At 41.6% G+C, this 18,092-nt stretch overlaps 1 protein-coding gene across 5 annotated transcripts in view; it reads right to left on the reverse strand.

Annotated features, from left to right (window-relative positions):
* Window positions 1–18,092, reverse strand: part of CSNK2A1 (casein kinase 2 alpha 1) — a 76,057-nt gene that overhangs the window by 53,105 nt on the left and 4,860 nt on the right. For 2 of the 5 annotated variants that reach the window (XM_025398560.1, XM_025398559.1), the window contains exon 2: window positions 5,422–5,538. The exons of the other annotated variants lie outside the window; for them this stretch is intronic. The gene's annotated coding sequence lies outside the window, so the exon portion shown is untranslated. The remainder of the gene's footprint in view (window positions 1–5,421; window positions 5,539–18,092) is intronic. 5 annotated transcript variants of the gene reach the window in all.

Genomic DNA, 18,092 nt, shown 5'->3' on the forward strand with positions numbered 1-18,092 from the left:
GAAGAAGCCAGAAACAAAAGCCTACATATTGTATACTTCCATTTACATCAGGGGTCCCCAGTCTCTGGGCCATGGGCCTGTACCAGTTTGTGGCCTGTTAGGAACCAGGCTACACAGCAGGAGGTGAGCAGCGGGAGTCACTCGCATTACTGCCTGAGCTCTGCCTCCTGTTCGATCAGCAACATTAGATTCTCATAGGAGAACCCTACTGTGAACTGCACATGTGAGGGATCTAGGTTTCGTGCTCCTTATGAGACTCTAAAGCCTGATGATCTGTTATCATCAGCCACTAGATTCTTGAGGAGGTGGAGCTCAATTTTCCTCCTTTTAGAAAAGGAAATAAGCATGGAAAGAGAGCCTAAATTTCTCCCTTTCCATGCTTATTAATCACAAGGACATTCCTAAGTCCAATGGGCTTGGAAACGGAGAAATAGCAACTCTACAGTAGAAAAACCTGGCAGACTTTACTGAAGTATCACTAGTGCTAAGTCACTTTGACATCATATGCCCCTGATACAATGTGATGAGAAGGGCACTTCACCTCTGTGGTAGTCTTCTCAAAAATCCATAACCACAATTTAATCTTGAGAAAATATCAAACCTGTATTGAAGGACATTCTATAAAATACATCACCAGTCTTCTTCAAAAGTTTCCAAGTAATGAAAATTAAAGACAGACTAAGAAGCTTCACAGACTGGAGGATACTAAGGACACATGATGACTAAACTAATGTGGTATCCTGGACTGGCTCCTTGAACAGAAAAAGGATATAACTGGTAAAATCCAAATAAAGCTTATAGTTGAGTTAATACTATTATACCGATGTTAATTTCTTAATTATTTTATTATTTATATTTTATTATTCTTTTTTTTTTTTTAGAGATGGGGGGTCTCACTTTGTCACCCAGGCAGGAGTCCAGTGGTGTGATCCTAGCTCTCCCAGTTCATAGCAGCCTCGAACTCATGGGCTCAAGCGATCCTCCTGCCTCAGCCTCCTAAGTAGCTAGGACTACAGGCACATGTCACCATGCCCACCTAACTTTAATTTTTTGTAGAGATGGGGTCTTGCCATGTTGCCCAGGTTGTTCTCAAACTCCTGGCCTCAAGCAATCCTCCCCACCACGGCCTCCAGTTACCAGGGTAACAGGTGTGAGCCACCACGCCTGGCCCAATTTCTTAGTGTTGATGATGTATCACCGCTATGGCAAGATGTGAACATTAGGAGATACTGAGGGAAGCATATATGGAGATTCTATCTGCAACTCCTGTAAATCTAAAATTTTCAATGTTACAAGTTAAATACTGCCAATATTTAACTTGAAATGCTAAAGAGGATGAGATGCTAGAGAAGAGGAGGAAAAACTGAAACTCATACATTTCTAGTGTGAATGCAAAATAGTACTGTACAGCCATTCTAGAAAACAGTTTTCCATCCTGGCTAACACGGTGAAACCTCGTCTCTATTAAGAAATACAAAAAAAAAAAACTAGCCGGGCGAGGTGGCGGGCGCCTGTAGTCCCAGCTACTCGGGAGGCTGAGGCCGGAGAATGGCGTGAACCCGGGAGGCGGAGCTTGCAGTGAGCTGAGATCCGGCCACTGCACTCCAGCCTGGGCGACAGAGCGAGACTCCGTCTCAAAAAAAAAAAAAAAAAAAAAAAAAAGAAAACAGTTTGGCAACTTCTTTACAAAGAAGTTAAATGTACATTTTTCATATGACCCAGCAATCCAACTCAAAGTTATTTACCCTAGAAAAATGAAAACTTATGTCCACAAAAGCCTATAATGTTATGTTCACAGCAGCTCTATTCATAATCACCAAAGAATGAAAACCAAAATGTCCTTCAAGGAGTGAATGGATAAAAATAACTATAATCTATCCATAAACGGAATACTACTAATAAAAAGGAACTAACCATTTACACACACAATAAATTTGATGAATCTCAGAGGCAGTATGCTGAATGAAATAAGCCAGTCTCAAAATATTACATAATGTTTGATTTCATTTATATGAACATTTATGAAAAGATAAAACTGTAGTGAGGCTGGGCACGGTGGCTCACACCTGTAATCCCAGCACTTTGGGAGGTTGAAGCGGACGGATCACTAGGTCAGGAGAGCAAGACCATCCTAGTTAACATAGTGAAATCCAGTCTCTACTAAAAATACAAAAAATTAGCCGGGCATGGTGGCGGGCGCCTGTAGTCCCAGCTACTCGGGAGGCTGAGGCAGGAGAATGGCATGAACCTGGGAGGTGGAGCTTGCAGTGAGCCGATGCGCCAATGCACTCCAGCCTGGGTGAGAGAGCGAGACTCTGTCTCAAAAAAAAAAAAAAACCAAAACCAAAAAACTGTACTAACTCAGAACAGAAACAGTGGTTGCTAGAGATTAGGGGTGGGAGGCTGGGTATGTTACCAAGGGTAACATGCAGAAGGTGATATAACTGTTCTATGTCCCAGTTGTGATGGTAGTTACTTGAATCTATGTATATATTAAAATTCATAAAACAGTACACACAAAAAGGAGTCAATTTTACTGTATATTAATTGGAAAAAGAAAATTTAAAAAAAGGAAAAAAATTCTATCACATGTGCTGTCTAAAAGAGATACACCTAGGCTGGGCACGGCTGCTCACGCCTGTAATCCCAGCACTTTGGGAGGCCAAGGTGGGCAGATCACCTGAGGTCAGGAGCTCAAGACCACCCTGGCCAAAACAGTGACACCCATCTCTACTAAAAACACAAAAATGAGCTGGGTGTGGTGATGCATGCCTGTAGTCCCAGCTACTCTTAGAGGCTGAGGCAGGGGAATTGCTTGAACCAGGGAGGTGAAGGTTGTAGCGAGATAGCACCATTGCACTACAGCCTGGGAGACAGAGTGAGACTCCTTCTTGTAAAAAAAAAAAAAAAAAAAAATTAATAAACAAATAAGTAAAAGAGATACATCTAGGTCAGGTGTGGTGGCTCACATCTGTAATCCCAGCACTTTGGGAGGCCAAGGTGGGTGCATCACTTGAGGTCAGCAGTTTGAGATCAGCCTGGCCAACATAGCGAAACCTCATCTCTACTTAAAAACAACAACAACAACAACAACAAAACACAAAACTTAGCTGGGTGTGGTGGCAGGTGCCTATAATCCCAGCTACTTGGGAGGCTGAGGCTGGAGAACTGCTTGAACCCAGGAGGTGGAGGTTGCAGTGAGCACTCCAGCATGGCTGACAGAGACTCCATCACAAAATAAATAAATAAATAAATAATACATTTAAAACATGGGATATATACACACGATGTATACATGCATTGAAACATCACAATACATCACAATATATCCCATAAATATGTACGATTATATATCAATTAGAAATTAAGAGCTGGGCAGAGCTCAGGGATCCCTGCACTTTGGGAGACTGAAGAGGAAAGATGGTTTGAGGCTGAGTTCGTGACCAGCCTGGGCAACACAGCAAGTCTACCATCTCTACAGAAAAATTTAAAAGCTAGCTAAGTATGGCGCACCCACCTGTGATCCTAGCTACTCAGACGACTGAAGTAGGAGATCATGTGAACCCAGGAGTTCAAGGCTTCAGTGAGTTATGATCACAATGCTGCACTCCAACCTGGCTGACAGAGACCCTGCCTCAAAATCAATTAATCAATAAATTTTAAATAAAATAAAACATAGGCTACACATAGTTTGTTCATAAAAATCCAATATTTCAAAACATGTGGGATACAATTAAAGCAGGACTTAGAAATGTGTAAACTTGGCTGGGCGTGGTGGCTCACGCCTGTAATCCCAGCACTTTGGGAGGCCGAGGCGGGCGGATCACAAGGTCAGGAGATCGAGACCACGGTGAAACCCCGTCTCTACTAAAAATACAAAAAATTAGCCGGGCGCGGTGGCAGGCGCCTGTAGTCCCAGCTACTCAGGAGGCTGAGGCAGGAGAATGGCATGAACCCAGGAGGCGGAGCTTGCAGTGAGCCGAGATCGCGCCACTGCACTCCAGCCTGGGCGACAGAGCGAGACTCCGTCTCAAAAGAAAAAAAAAAAAAAAAAAAAGAAATGTGTAAACTTAGGCCAGGCGCAGTTGCTCATGCCTGTAATCCCAGCACTTTGGGAGGCTGAGATGAGTGGATCACTTGAACCTAGGAGTTCGAGACCAGCCTGGGCAACATGGCAAGACCTTGCCTCTACAAAAATAAAAATTAAAAAAATCAGCTGGGCGCAGTGGCTCACACCTGTAATCCCAGCACTTTGGGAGGCTGAGGCAGGCGGATCACAAGGTCAGGAGATCGAGACCATCCTGGCTAACAGGGTGAAACCCTGTCTCTACTAAAAATACAAAAATTAGCTGGGCATGGTGGTGGGTGCCTGTAGTCCCAGCTACTCAGGAGGCTGAGGCAGGAGAATGGTGTGAACCTGGGAGGCGGAGCTTGCAGTGAGCTGAGATGGCACCACTGCACTCCAGCCTGGTGACACAGTGAGACTCTATCTCAAAAAAAGAAAGACAGACAGAGAGAAAGAGAGAGAGGGAAGGAGGCAGGGAGGGAGAATTAGGGTAAATGTCCAATATCAAGAATGGAAATGAGGCAGTGAGGGATGAATTAGGGTAAACATCCAGTATAATGAATGGAAATGATACATCACTACAGATCCTACAGACGGTAAAAAGATAAGACAATATCATGAACAACTTTTTCCCATAAACTTGAAATTCCCAGAAGAAAAATAATTTATCAAAACTGATACAAGATGCCAGTCTGATTCTCAGGAAGAAAAAACAAAAACTGACACAAAAAATGAAAACCATAAATGGTCCCATAACCAATAAATTCAATCAGTATTGTTTCAACTTGTTCTATCCTAATGTCTTTGTACTGCACAGCTTAACATTTTTTCAAAACATTTGTTTAAACTGAACTTGCTTCCCACTCCTCTCCAGGTCTCTCTGCTTTTATACATTGATTATGCCTTCCAATACTGCTTGCTAAGAGAAATCCTACTCGCCCTTCAAGAATCAGCAAACTTTACATCCGCTATGAAGCATTCCCATCTCTCTCCAAAATGAGCCAAGTACCTCTTCTACAGGGCCACAGCAACCCCATATACTCTCTGACATTGTCACACTGAATGTATTTTGTTTACATACACCTCTCTCCTCAGATTAAGAATTCAAGTACTTGGACTTTGATTTATTTCTCTTGGTGTATGCCCCATGGTTCACCCCATTGCCCAGGCTGGTCTCAAACTCCTGAACTCAGGTGATCCAACTGCTTCAGCCTCCCAAAGTACTAGGGTTACAGGCACGAGCCACTGTGCCCTGCCTGTGGTTGATTTTTAAAATGCTCCTCAGTCTTACCTATAAATGTTATTGCATCCATCCTTTTTAAACCAGAGAAAAAAGGTTTCCTACTACCACTTACCAAAGAGATGTGAAACTAGTCAGTATGGATGAATGATGTTTTTTGGAGCTTTTATGAGGTTCCAGGCTGCATGATTTACCATGTGATGAGCACACTGCTTGACAAGCCTTGACAGAGCTACAAAAACAGTTCAGCACTCCGTTACTGAATGGATCTTGGATTTAAAAGACATCATGAGGTTGCAGAAGAATAAGTACACTAGAACCACTAACACCTACATCTGATGTTGGATATGTGATTTAACCTACCTGATTAAAGTGAGAAAACTGCAGAATATAAGGATTATCACCCTTCTCCCACTCCCTTCTTCACTGCCATGAAGGTAGGTTACATAGGAGACAACCATCATCTCTGTAGGTGATCAATAACCAACGGTTAATAAGGTGAGTTGTCCTAAAACTGACAAAAATAGAATAGGCTGGAAGCAAGGGCAGTAAAACTGGTTGCCTTTCAATTCTGAAGATATTATGTGAATGCCTATGTCAGTCACCGATTCTTGGGATATATCTTTTTTGTGTGTGTGACAGGGTCTTGCTCTGTTACCCAGGCTGGAATGCAGTGGTACGATCATAGCTCACTGCAGCCTTGACCTCCCAGGCTCAAGCAATCCTCCTCCCTCAGCTTCTTTAGTAGCTGGGACCATAGGCATACACTACTGTCCCCTGCTAATTAATTTTTTTTCTTTTTTTCTTTCTCTTTTTCTTTTTTCTTTTTTGCTGAGATGAGGTTTTGTTATGCTACCCAGGCTCGTCTGGAAGTCCTAAGCTCAAGCAATCCTCCTACCTTGGCCTCCCAAGATGCCGGGATTACAGGCATGAGACACTATGCCCAGCCAGATTTATCACTGTTAAACCAGCAAGTCCATGACCTAAGTAATGTCTTTCTCATTTTACAGAAGGCAAAACTGCATAACCTTCCCAATGTCAGAGATAGTGATTGGAAAACATTTGTCTAGATTCACAGCCTATTCTTCTGTTCTACAGCAAGGGACTGTAAACTGGGACCACAAACACAGCTAACTCCCATACCCATGGTTTCAGTTACCCGCAGTCAACTGCAGTCTGAAAACATTAAATGGAAAATTCCAGAAATAAACAATTTGTAAGTTTTATTTTTGTTTGTTTTTAGAGATGGGGCTTCACTCAGTCACCCAGGCTGGAGTGCAGTGGTGCAACCGTGGCTCACTGTAGCAGCCTCTACCTCCCATCTCTGCCTCCCTTGTAGTTGGGACCATGGGCATATACCACCACTCCCGGCTTTTTTTTTTTTTTTTTGTAAAGAAGGTTTCTCACTATGTTGTCCGGGCTGGTCTTGAACTCCTGGGCTCAAGCAATCCTCCCACCTTACCCTCCCAAAGTGCCGGGATTACAGGCATGAGCCATTGCACCCAGCCATGTTTTAAATTGTACATGGTTCTGAGTAATGTGATGAAATCTTGCACCATCTAGTACCATCCCGCCCTGGATGTGAATCATCCCTTTGTCCAGCTGTATATGCCACCTGCTCATTAGTCACTTGGTAGCCTTCTTGGTTACTTGAATGTTGCAGTATTGCAGTGCTTATCTTCAAGTTACCCTTATTTTACTTAAGAAATTCCCCAAAGTGCAAGAGTAGCAATGCTGAGAATCTGGAAATGCCAATGTGAAGCTGTAAAGTGCTTCCTTTAAGTAAAAAGGTGAAAGTTCTTGACTTAATATGGAAAAAAAATTGTATGCGGAAATTGCTAAGATCTATAGTAAGAACAAATCTTCTATCAGTGATAATGTGAAGAGGAAAAAATAAATTCACAGTTGTTTTGCTGTCATACCTCAAACTGCAAAAGTTATAACCGCAGTATGTGATAAAGGCTTAGTTAAGAAGGAAAAGGCATTAAATTTCTGGGTAGAAGACATGAACAGAAAACTGTGTTCCAACTTGATGACAATCAGGTTTGGTATTATCTGTGGTTTCAGGAATCCACTGGGGATCTTGGAATATATTTCCCACAGATGGCTGGGAACAGGACTACTCTGTGTGTGTATCTCCTATCTGGCTCACATATTACTTTTTAAAAATTGAGATAAAATCCATTTAGGGTACAATTGGTACCCTAAAATGGTGTGTTTTAGTATATTCACAATGTTGTGGAACCATCACTACTAACTGATTCCAGAACACGTCATTGCCCCAAAAAGAAACTCAGTACCTCAGAGGAGTAACTCCTGACAGCCTCTTCCTACAGTCCTCTGGCAACCAAAAATCTGCTGTCTCCATGTATTTGCCTATTATGGACATTTCACATAAATGGAATCATGCAATATGTGGCCTCTTTCACTTAGCAAAATGTCTACAAGGTTATCCACATTGTTGCAAGTATCAGTAGTTAATCTCCCTTTGTGGCTGAATTCACTGTATAAATATACCACATTTTGGTTATCCATTCATTGATTGACGGATATTTGGACTGTCTCCACTTTTTGGCTACTATGAACAATGTTGCTAGGTGCATTTGTGTGCAAGTTTTTCACTTTTTTTTTCTTTTTCTTTTTTTAGAGTCAGGACCTTGCTGACCTTGCTCTGTCACCCAGGCTGGAGTGCAAGTGGCATGATCATAGCTCATTTCACTGCAGCCTCACACTCCTGAGCTTAAGTGAGCATCCTACCTTAGCCTTCCAAGTAGCTGGGACTATGGGTGTATGCCACCACACCCAGCTAATTTTCTGTATTTTTAGTAGAGACGGGGTTTTGCCATGTTGCCCAGGCTGGTCTTGAACTCCTGGATTCAAGCGATTATCCCATCTCAGCCTTCTAAAGTGTTGGGACTACAGCATAAGCCACAGTGCCCGGCCTTCACACTGTTTTTACAAAGTGAATCGGGGCCAGGCGTAGTGGCTCACACCTGTAATCCCACCAGTTTGGGAGGCCGAGGCAGGCGGATCACCTGAGGTCAGGAGATCGTGACAGCCTTGGCCAACATGGTGAAACCCCATCTCTACTAAAAATACAAAATTAGCCAGGCGTGGTGGTGGTGGGCACCTGTAATCCCAGCTACTTGGGAGCCTGAGACAGGAGAATCACTTGAACCTGGGAGGTGGAGGTTACAGTGAGCTGAGATTGCGCCATCGCACTCCAGTCTGGACGACAAGAGCGAAATTCCGTCTCAAAAAAAAAAGTTGAATTATGTATTAACATTGTTCATAATTAATATTTTTCAAAGTGATAGTTACCAACACTAAAAAAAAATTTAACTTTCTATTTCTTAAAAGAAATAAAGGAGGAGGGAGGGCAGGTAGGTCTCTCTGTCTGGTAACAACGGTTCTTCCTTCCTGCACTGACAAAAACCACCTGGGTATGCTAAGCTGTGACTGTTCAACAACTGGCTCTTTTAAAAGACACCCAATGGAGATACCACACGTAAACCTGGACAACTCTTCCTTTACCTTATTGGCTCGACTCCTGAAGGCATTTGAGCTATCAATCCCTGGTCTATACTAAATACATAAATTTATAAACAAATAATAAGACAGGGGAAACTCTTACTTAAGACTACAAAAATTATGGAACTGAAAATGCAGTTCAACAATGACATCAGTGGCCATGAACTATCTGGTAAATGTATATAGAGTAGTATGTACACGTACTTTTTTTTGAAGAAAAAAACTATTACAGGCTCAGGAAATCTGTAAACTTCAGCAAAATTAATAATTCCTGAGTTAGACAAACAGAAACACATCTAAGAAGGCTAACTTGGTGATTTACATAAATATTAAAAAATTAAACTGCTCAAACTAAGTATACGCCATTCTTTCCTGACGGAAGACAAGAAGACAATGTATCCTAGGCTTCAGAGTATGAGACCCAAGCTTGATGAATGATTAACAAAATGTCAGCCTCAGAAAAAATACAGTGGCATTCAGAGTTAGTCAGGTAGAGATAACAGTTTTACAAAAGGGAACTTTACTTCTGCCTCACATTATTGCTTAGAAAATAAGAACTGAATTTCTTCACTACTGTCCAACCTTAAATCATTTACAATCTTGTATTTTAAAGCATACCCTTTGAATCACATGTCCAAAGAGAATTACTTGGGGGTCAGAGAGGTACCTTAAAATGGCTTTAAAAACTTAAAGCCAAGATTATTTTAAGATTGCTTACCCCCTTGAATCTTAAAACTGTTAAGATATCTAATTACTGAGCTTTCTAAATTAGTGTTCCCAGTTTTTTTTTTTTTTTTTTTGAGACGGAGTCTCGCTCTGTCACCAGGCCTGGAGTGCAGTGGCACTACCTCGGCTCACTGCAACCTCCACTTCCCGGGTTCAAGTGATTCCCCTGCCTCAGCCTGCCGAGTAGCTGGACTACAGGCAAGCACCACCATGCCCGGCTAATTTTTTTTTTTTGTATTTTAGTAGAGACAGGGTTTCACTATGTTGGCCAGGATGGTCTCGAATTCCTAACCTTGTGATCCACCCGCCTCGGCCTCAAAAAGTGCTGGGATTACAGGTGTGAGCCACCACGCCTGGCCCAGTCTTTTTAAAAGTCAAGACAGAAAGAAAATAATATTTGTATGGCACAATGGGGTAAATGATCAAGACTGCTCTGGATCTGAGGTCACTGGTTTGGATGCTGTATCCAAGCTACATTCTGCATGAATGGCCAGAGGTGTGAGGGGACCAGTATCTCAACACATCTGTAACACACCCTGACACAATACACTGATTGAGAAATTCTAGTTTGAATAACTTGTGGAGATCACAACCTGAAGAGTCAAAATCCATGCAGTAGGTTGAGAAAACTATTTCACAATTCCCCTTATTTCAAGAGATACGCAATCATCTTTTGCAGCCTTCAATTACAGTCCAGATGTACTAACAGGCAACTATTTCATCTGGAAGATCATCTATTTGGAGATCACTGACACAAAAAACCAAAAACAACAAAGACAAACCAAGCCTCCTTACCTTAGCTCAGAAAGATAAGCCAAAAGAAAACAGGTTAATGGTAAAAATGTATGATTAAATGAAGTTATTGTTTTTTTCCTCCACTTCATATTGATTTATCTTTTCCCATGTCAATTTAAGGTGGTAACCATGGCCAACAACATTCTCTCTCACCTATCACACTAATGCCAAATAAGTAGTAGTGTTTTTGTTTTTTCAAGTGGGGAAATATATGTAGCTCAAAAAAAAAACAAAAAAATATCTAGCAACTAACTCCTTGGCAGTTCCCTTGACTCTCTGACCTTCAAGTCCCAAGGTTCTAAGTACATAATAAATAAGAAAACTACCTGTTCAAACCCAACAGAATGTTTTTTTCTGGTTTGATTGAGGCTCTGAATTTGGAACACAAATATTCTCAGTAATACTTGGTAATTCATTAAGTTACTGCTTGTGTAAACTTGCAGGATACTTAACTTTAGGAGATTATAAATCCTAACATGCCCCTGGGGGCCTTCTGCTTTTATTCCTACTTACAAAACATTCAACATTTTTGTTTTTAAAAACAATGCACACAGGCCAGGTGCAGTGGCTCACGCCTATAATCCCAGCACTTTGGGAGGCCAAGACAGGTGGATCACCTGAGGTCAGGAGTTCAAGACCAGTCTGGCCAGTATGGCACAACCCCATCTCTACTAAAAATACAAAAATTAGCCTGCAGTCCCAGCTACTTGGGAGGCTGAGGCAGGAGCATCACTTGAACCCAGGAAGCAGAGGTTGCAGTGAGCTGAGATCGTGCCACTGCACTCCAGCCTGCGTAACAGAGAGAGATTCTGTCTCAAAATAAATACATACATACATACAAAGAAAATTAAAGCAATACACGTAAGTATTACTTCCATAAAACAAACCAGGAAGTACAGTAAAACATAAAATATTAGCATTTGGGCCTTTTGTGTGAATTACATTTCTCTACCTTCAACCCAGAAAAGGGATCTGAGTGTCAATGTGACATAAATGACATAGCAACAGTGTGAGATCTTCCAATGAAGGGAGGTATTAGAAGAAAATCCAAGCAGTTTGATTTGGATTAACAGTTCTACCCCAAACACCTAAGAGAAATTTGAACTCCAGTACTGTCTCCTATAATATGGAATATAACAAATGGACAGAAGTCATCATCTCTACACCTTTTTACCATGCCACACAAGCAAAATAAAGTCACAATGTGAAACTTTATTCCACTGGCTATAACCCTCTGGAACCAAAAGATGGAAAACTTCATTTGGGATATACAGTAATTTAAAGAAAAATTCAGCATTTATGAATTTAATAACTGCTGCTACCATTTGAATACCTCTTATAAACCAAACACAGTATCAGATGCATATTCTGATTTTAGAAATAAACAAACTCAGAGGTTAAATAATCTGCCAAAAACAACAGGATTACTAAGTGGTGGAAGCCAGATCTGTTTAGAATTCAAAGCCTAAATGGGTTCTTTTCACTAAATTTAATACTATTTCCTTAATTCTCCAAACTGATTTATTATAGCCTATCCAAAATACTATAATAAAATGAACTGCTTTAAATTTGGAGGCAAGGAGGGGGTGGGACACTGAGTTTCAATAGTCAGGGTTCTTCATTATTTTCTTACCTGAATAGGCTGGCCACCAGGCCACAAATTGTATAAAAATCAGATTTTAAATGATGGAAAAGCTTTTCTGTGTGGCTGCTGAAGGGAGAAAAGAAGACAACTGAGACATGCCCCACCATGCTGGCTGGGGGTTGGTGACATCTGTGGGCCTCAGTGTTGGGCTCCAGATGCAACAAAGCCTAAAGTTTTGAATATGTATGAAGGTCAATGTGATGTTTTCCAAAAACAGTCATAAAAGATGGCTGTGAAAAACCCACTAGGAACAACTGTATGTAACAAGAGCATATAGGTAGCTGCAGATGAACGTTCAGGTCCTTAGCTGTGGTGTTTAAAAATTCTTCAGACCAGGCCGGGTGCTCATGCCTGGAATCCCAGCACTCCGGGAGGCCGAAATGGGTGGATCGCCTGAGCTCAGGTGTTCGAGACCAGCCTTGGCAACATGGTGAAACCCCATCTCTACTAAAATACAAAAAAAAAAAAAAAATTAGCCAGGCATGGCGGTGTGCGCCTGTAGTCCCAGCTACTTGGAAGGCTGAGGCAGGAGAATTGCTTGAACCCGGGAGGTGGAGGTTGCAGTGATCTAAGGTTGTGCCACTGCACTCCAGCCTGGCAACAGAGTGAGACGCTGTCTCCCAAAAAAAAAAAAAAAAAAAAAAATCTTCAGACCAGTGCGGTGGCTCATGACTCAGCACTTCGGGAGGCTGAGGCAAGAGGACTGCTTGAGCCCAGGAGTTTGAGACCAGCCTGGGCAACATGCTGAGACGTTGTCTCTACAAAAAAATTCAGAAACTACCCACAAAGAAAACCCTAGGTCAAGATAGCTTCACTGGAAGGAAAAATGAACTGGTCAGGAAGACAGACAAATAGAAGCAAATAATGAAAACATTTTATTTACCATTGATAACCTTCTTACAACAAATTATGTAGCAAAATACATGTTTGAATACTTTTAATTGCTAGGCAATAGTCTATTTTCTTTTTTTGAGACGGAGTTTCGCTCTTGTTGCCCAGGCTGGAGTGCAATGGCGCAGATTTTGGCTCACTGCAAACTCCGCCTCCCAGGTTCAAGCGATTCTCCTGCCTCGGCCTCCGTAGTAGTTGGGGTTACAGGCATGCGCCACCACGCCTGGCTAATTTTGTATTTTTAGTAGAGATGGGGTTTCTCCATGTTGGTCAGGCTGGTCTCGAACTCCCGACCTCAGACCAGTCCGCCTGCCTCGGCCTCCCAAAGTGCCGGGATTACAGGTATGAGCCACTGCACCCGGCCTATTTTCATTTTTTTACAAAAGGTAGACAACTCCAAAGCAGATGGCCATTTGTAGCCATTCTATATAATCTTGAATACACAAAACACTGGCCAGTGGCTCACGCCTGTAACCCCAGCACTCTGGGAGGCTGAGGTGGGTGGATCACCTGAGGTCAGGATTTCGAGACCAGCGTGGCCAACACGGCGAAATCCCACTTCTACTAAAAATACAAAAATTAGCTGGTTAGGTTGGCAAGCTCCTGTAATTCCAGTTACTTGGGAGGCTGACAGAGGAGAACCACTTGAACCCAGGAGGCAGAGATTGTGCTACTACACTCCAGCTTGGGCAACGGAGCGAGACTCCATCTCAAAAAAAAAAAAAAAGTTTTAAAGTGCCGATAAATACAAGTTCCTGGTCTGCCTACAGTTATCACTTAATAATACAAAGCAAACAAGAAAGCCAAGTTAGTGGATTACCTGAGAGAACAAGACACAGAGAAGATGTTAATGCAGGGAGGTGGCCTTCTCCAAACACATCCCTAACACACACTATTCAAGTAATTCCCAAACTGTGATAAAAGAACCACTGGGGATAAGACCTCTGATCTATATTCACAAGTCTATAGGTGAGCAAAGGTAGACCTTTTCCTGTGTCTGAGATGGGAAGATTACCTTCTCTATCTAGAAGCAAAAGAACCCTAGACTCACCAAGACTAGCTAATAGACACTGTACACGAGTAATTGAGGTAATCTACACTGGGTGTGAGTTACATACTGATCCACCCCTAGGCAGCAATTCATACCTCACCCACCCAACAGGCTACATTCGAAACAGGAAGTACAGGTCAAAAGTCTCATTAAAAAAATAAGAACTCTTGGCAGCTGAAAATGAAAATAAAGAATGAAGAATGGCCGGGCACGGTGGCTCACGCCTGTAATCCCAGCACTTTGGGAGGCCGAGGCAGGCGGATCACGAGGTCAGGAGATCGAGACCATCCTGGCTAATACGGTGAAACCCCGTCTCTACTAAAAATACAAAAAATTAGCCTGGCGTGGTGGCGGGCGCCTGTAGTCCCAGCTACTCGGGAGGCTGAGGCAGGAGAATAGCATGAACCCAGGATGCAGAGTTTGCAGTGAGCCGAGATTGTGCTACTGCACTCCAGCCTGGGCGACAGAGTGACACTCTGCCTCAAAAAAAAAAAAAAAAAAAAAAAGAATGAAGAATGACAGCACTGGCAATAAACACATTGTTTTCTCTGAAAGGGAAGGGAAAGAACTAATGTTGGGCACCTATATGCCAGACATTTTATAAATTTTCTCCTTTAATCCTCAGTAATCCTGAGATGATAATACTAGCTGGTACTCTAGTTATTAATCCTCACAAAAATCCTGAGGTAGGTACTACTAATTCCCATGTTACAGATGAAGAGACTGAAGGTTAGTAAGTTGCCCAAGGTAGTTGTTATCCCAACTGTAGAGACAAGAACTCCCAGACTTGAAGAAGTTAAGTAAACTTCCCCAAACTCAAAGTGGGAGTTCTTTCCCACTATCCGGCTGCCTTTGCCTCCCTACCAGCAATCTCAATTAATTATCTATTCTACCCCCTTCTCATTTCTGTAGCTGTTTCAGAAACTATACCTAAGACACAAAGCAAATAGGAGTTATCATAAGAAAACACCTCCAAAAGATACTAAGTTGTGCTATGATATGCCTATTATTAGAAAATGTCAATCAATTTTAAGCTTGGAGGGCAGTGACAGTTTGGAGATCTTCAGCACAATACCTGCCAGAAATGTAGCAGGTACTCAGGATCTGCTGAATGAACAACATCTTTTGAGTGGTTATGAATTCAATAACCCAAAATGACTATCTTGTACTTCTGGATATGACATGATACCATTTTTTGGAAAATAATTTATCCATTCATTTTAAACAGGGTAGCTTTCTTAAAATTTATAGAACATTGATGAGATAGCTAAATTGAGAAATGCCCATTAAAGCATTAGTCATAACTTCAGGAAAATTCCAAGTGTTCACTTTTCCAAGCAAATTAAAATGTTTCAGCTAATAAAACCTGTCAGAAAAACCCACAAGACAAGAAAGTATAAAAAGAAAAGAGGAGCCAATATAAGAGCATTTAAGATGTCACACATAAAAAATTATAAAACATTAACCTAACTTGTACCTTGGTATTTAACCCTAAAACTGTCACCTCAGATTACACAATATTTTCCATGCAAGAAAACATTATCACCATGAATGTAAAGAAGCTTGCCCACCATAGCAACTGTTGCTAAGAATGGTTTTTTAATATCTAAGACTGAAAGACAGAATTTGTAGAAACCAGTTAAAATGCCACTCCTAGCAGTATCTTGTGATACTGTGAGTGCTTTCACCTTAAACTTTTTAAAAGACTCAATCTTTGACTTCTACATGTTTTTTTTAAAAAAAGGTACATCTGGGAGCACTCAGTGTAAGAAAACTACCAATTGTCTATAATCCAATGAAAATACATCCTTTGTTACAATGACAGCAGTTACTTTTCCTTAATAATCCTAGAGGAATTTCTTCATTTGAAAAGCTGGCTGGCCTAGATTTCTCTATAAACTAAATGACATGCTACTTTTGAAATTATCCATCTCAGAAGTTCAAAGAAATTTAGGTATAAGAACACATTAATACTCTCACGAAACAAACCTTATCCAGGTTACCCATGAATTGTGACAGATCAAAGTCCAGTTTCTCATTTCAAATCAAGTATCACATTATTTATTACCTTAAAATACTAAGCCCTTACCTAATTCAATGGCAAATCATACTGGTTTTCAGTTTCTTAACTTGTACAAATCATACTGAAATATTTATGCAAAAGCTGTCATACAGTTGAATATTATAGACAGTTAACATCTCTCTTTTTTTTTTTTTGAGACGGAGTCTCACTCTGTCCCCCAGGCTGGAGTGCATGATCTCGGCTCACTGCAACCAACCTCCATCTCCCAGGTTCAAGTGATTCTCAGCCTCCTGAGTAGCTGGGACCACAGGCACGCACCACCACACTCAGCTAATTTTAGCAGAGACAGGGTTTTACCATGTTGGCCAGGCTGGCCTTGAACTCCTGACCTCAAGTGATCCACCCACCTCAGCCTCTCAAAGAGCTGGGATTACAGGTGTGAGTCACCAAGCCCAGCCAACAGTAGAAAAGGGTACTCAGGGAATATAGTTCGAAAGTCATGACTGTTGGCTGGTCCAGGATTCTAGACTAGCTCTAGGGCTGAGATATCTTAGTAGATCAGTTAACTATTCATGTGGCCCAATATCCCTTACTCTAAACCCAAAGTCAAACATAATCTCTAAAGTCTTTCATGCCCTCAAATGCTAATCTTGTAATCATCTTTCTATTCAGGTAATAACTCAAAAGAAATGGTCTCATTTCCTTCATCATCTGACTTAAATTTAGTTAATCCATATTTTATGAATCCAACCAATAGGACACTGTTAAAGAACAAAAACAAAACACTTTTCTTGAAAGCTAGAAACTCCATTCTGTAGTGATGATTCCCAGATCTGACTCTTAAACTCAACAACCTCAACAGACAATGACAGGGAGAAAAGATCTTACAACTTTGAGCTGAGCTGGGGTGGGGTGGGAGGTGTGAGAGAACAGAGAGACAGTTACAAATTCACAAAAATATATCATCCATTTCCATCTCCTCTAAAAAATATGAAATAAGCCTTAAAAGGTTGTCATATAAACTATTATTAAGCCAATAAAAACTAATGAAGAAATTATGTCATTTATCCAAAATATGGAAAAGCCACCTATTTACAGGAATCCTATTAATGTCCTAGATCTTCAGAAACTACATTTCACTAAGCTGGTCATCAAGCCCCTTCAAACTGCATCTAAGGACAATAATAATATTCAAACATCAAGAAAGAGGTAGCCGGGCGCGGTGGCTCAAGCCTGTAATCCCAGCACTTTGGGAGGCCGAGGCGGGTGGATCACGAGGTCAGGAGATCGAGACCATCCTGGCTAACATGGTGAAACCCCGTCTCTACTAAAAATACAAAAAACTAGCCGGGCGTGGTGGCGGGCGCCTGTAGTCCCAGCTACTCGGAGGCTGAGGCGGGAGAATGGCGTGAACCCGGGAGGTGGAACTTGCAGTGAGCCGAGATCGCGCCACTGCACTGCAGCCTGGGCGACAGAGCGAGACTCCGTCTCAAAAAAAAAAAAAAAGAAAGAGGTACAGGTTCCACTCAACACCATTATTCCATGGAGTCTTCCAGGACTAAGTCATTTTATAGAATCTTTGCTATCTTTGTTCTCTAGAAAATAACATCCCAAAGACTCTGAAACAAAACCAGCAAAACTCCTGTATTTGTTTTCCATTGTGACATAACAAATTATCACAAACAAAACAACACAAATTGATTATCTTACAGAAGTCAGCGGGCTTGACTGGGTCTCACAAGGGCTAAATGAGGGTATCCAGTGGACTAGTTCCCTGCTGGAAACTCTGGAGAAAATCTGCTTCCACATTCATTCATATTGGCTGAATTTAGTTCCTTGCAGCTGTAGGACTGAGGTTCCCACTTCCTTGCTGGTTTTCAGCTGGGACTGGCCTTTCCTACTAGAGGCTGCCTGCATTCCCCCTCTCATGCTTTCAATCTGGTCTCCTCCAGTAATGGCAGGCTAAGTCGTTCTCATGCTTCAAATCTCGGACTTCCCCTTCTGCCTCATCTCTGACACCAGCCAGAAAAAGTTCTCTGCTTTTAAGTGCTTATGTGAGTAGAATAAACCCACGCAGAAAATCCAAGATAATCTACCTAAGATCCTTAACTTTAATTAAATCTA

The sequence above is a fragment of the Theropithecus gelada genome, chromosome 10, assembly GCF_003255815.1.
Source record: "Theropithecus gelada isolate Dixy chromosome 10, Tgel_1.0, whole genome shotgun sequence".
Taxonomy (NCBI): Eukaryota; Metazoa; Chordata; class Mammalia; order Primates; family Cercopithecidae; genus Theropithecus; species Theropithecus gelada.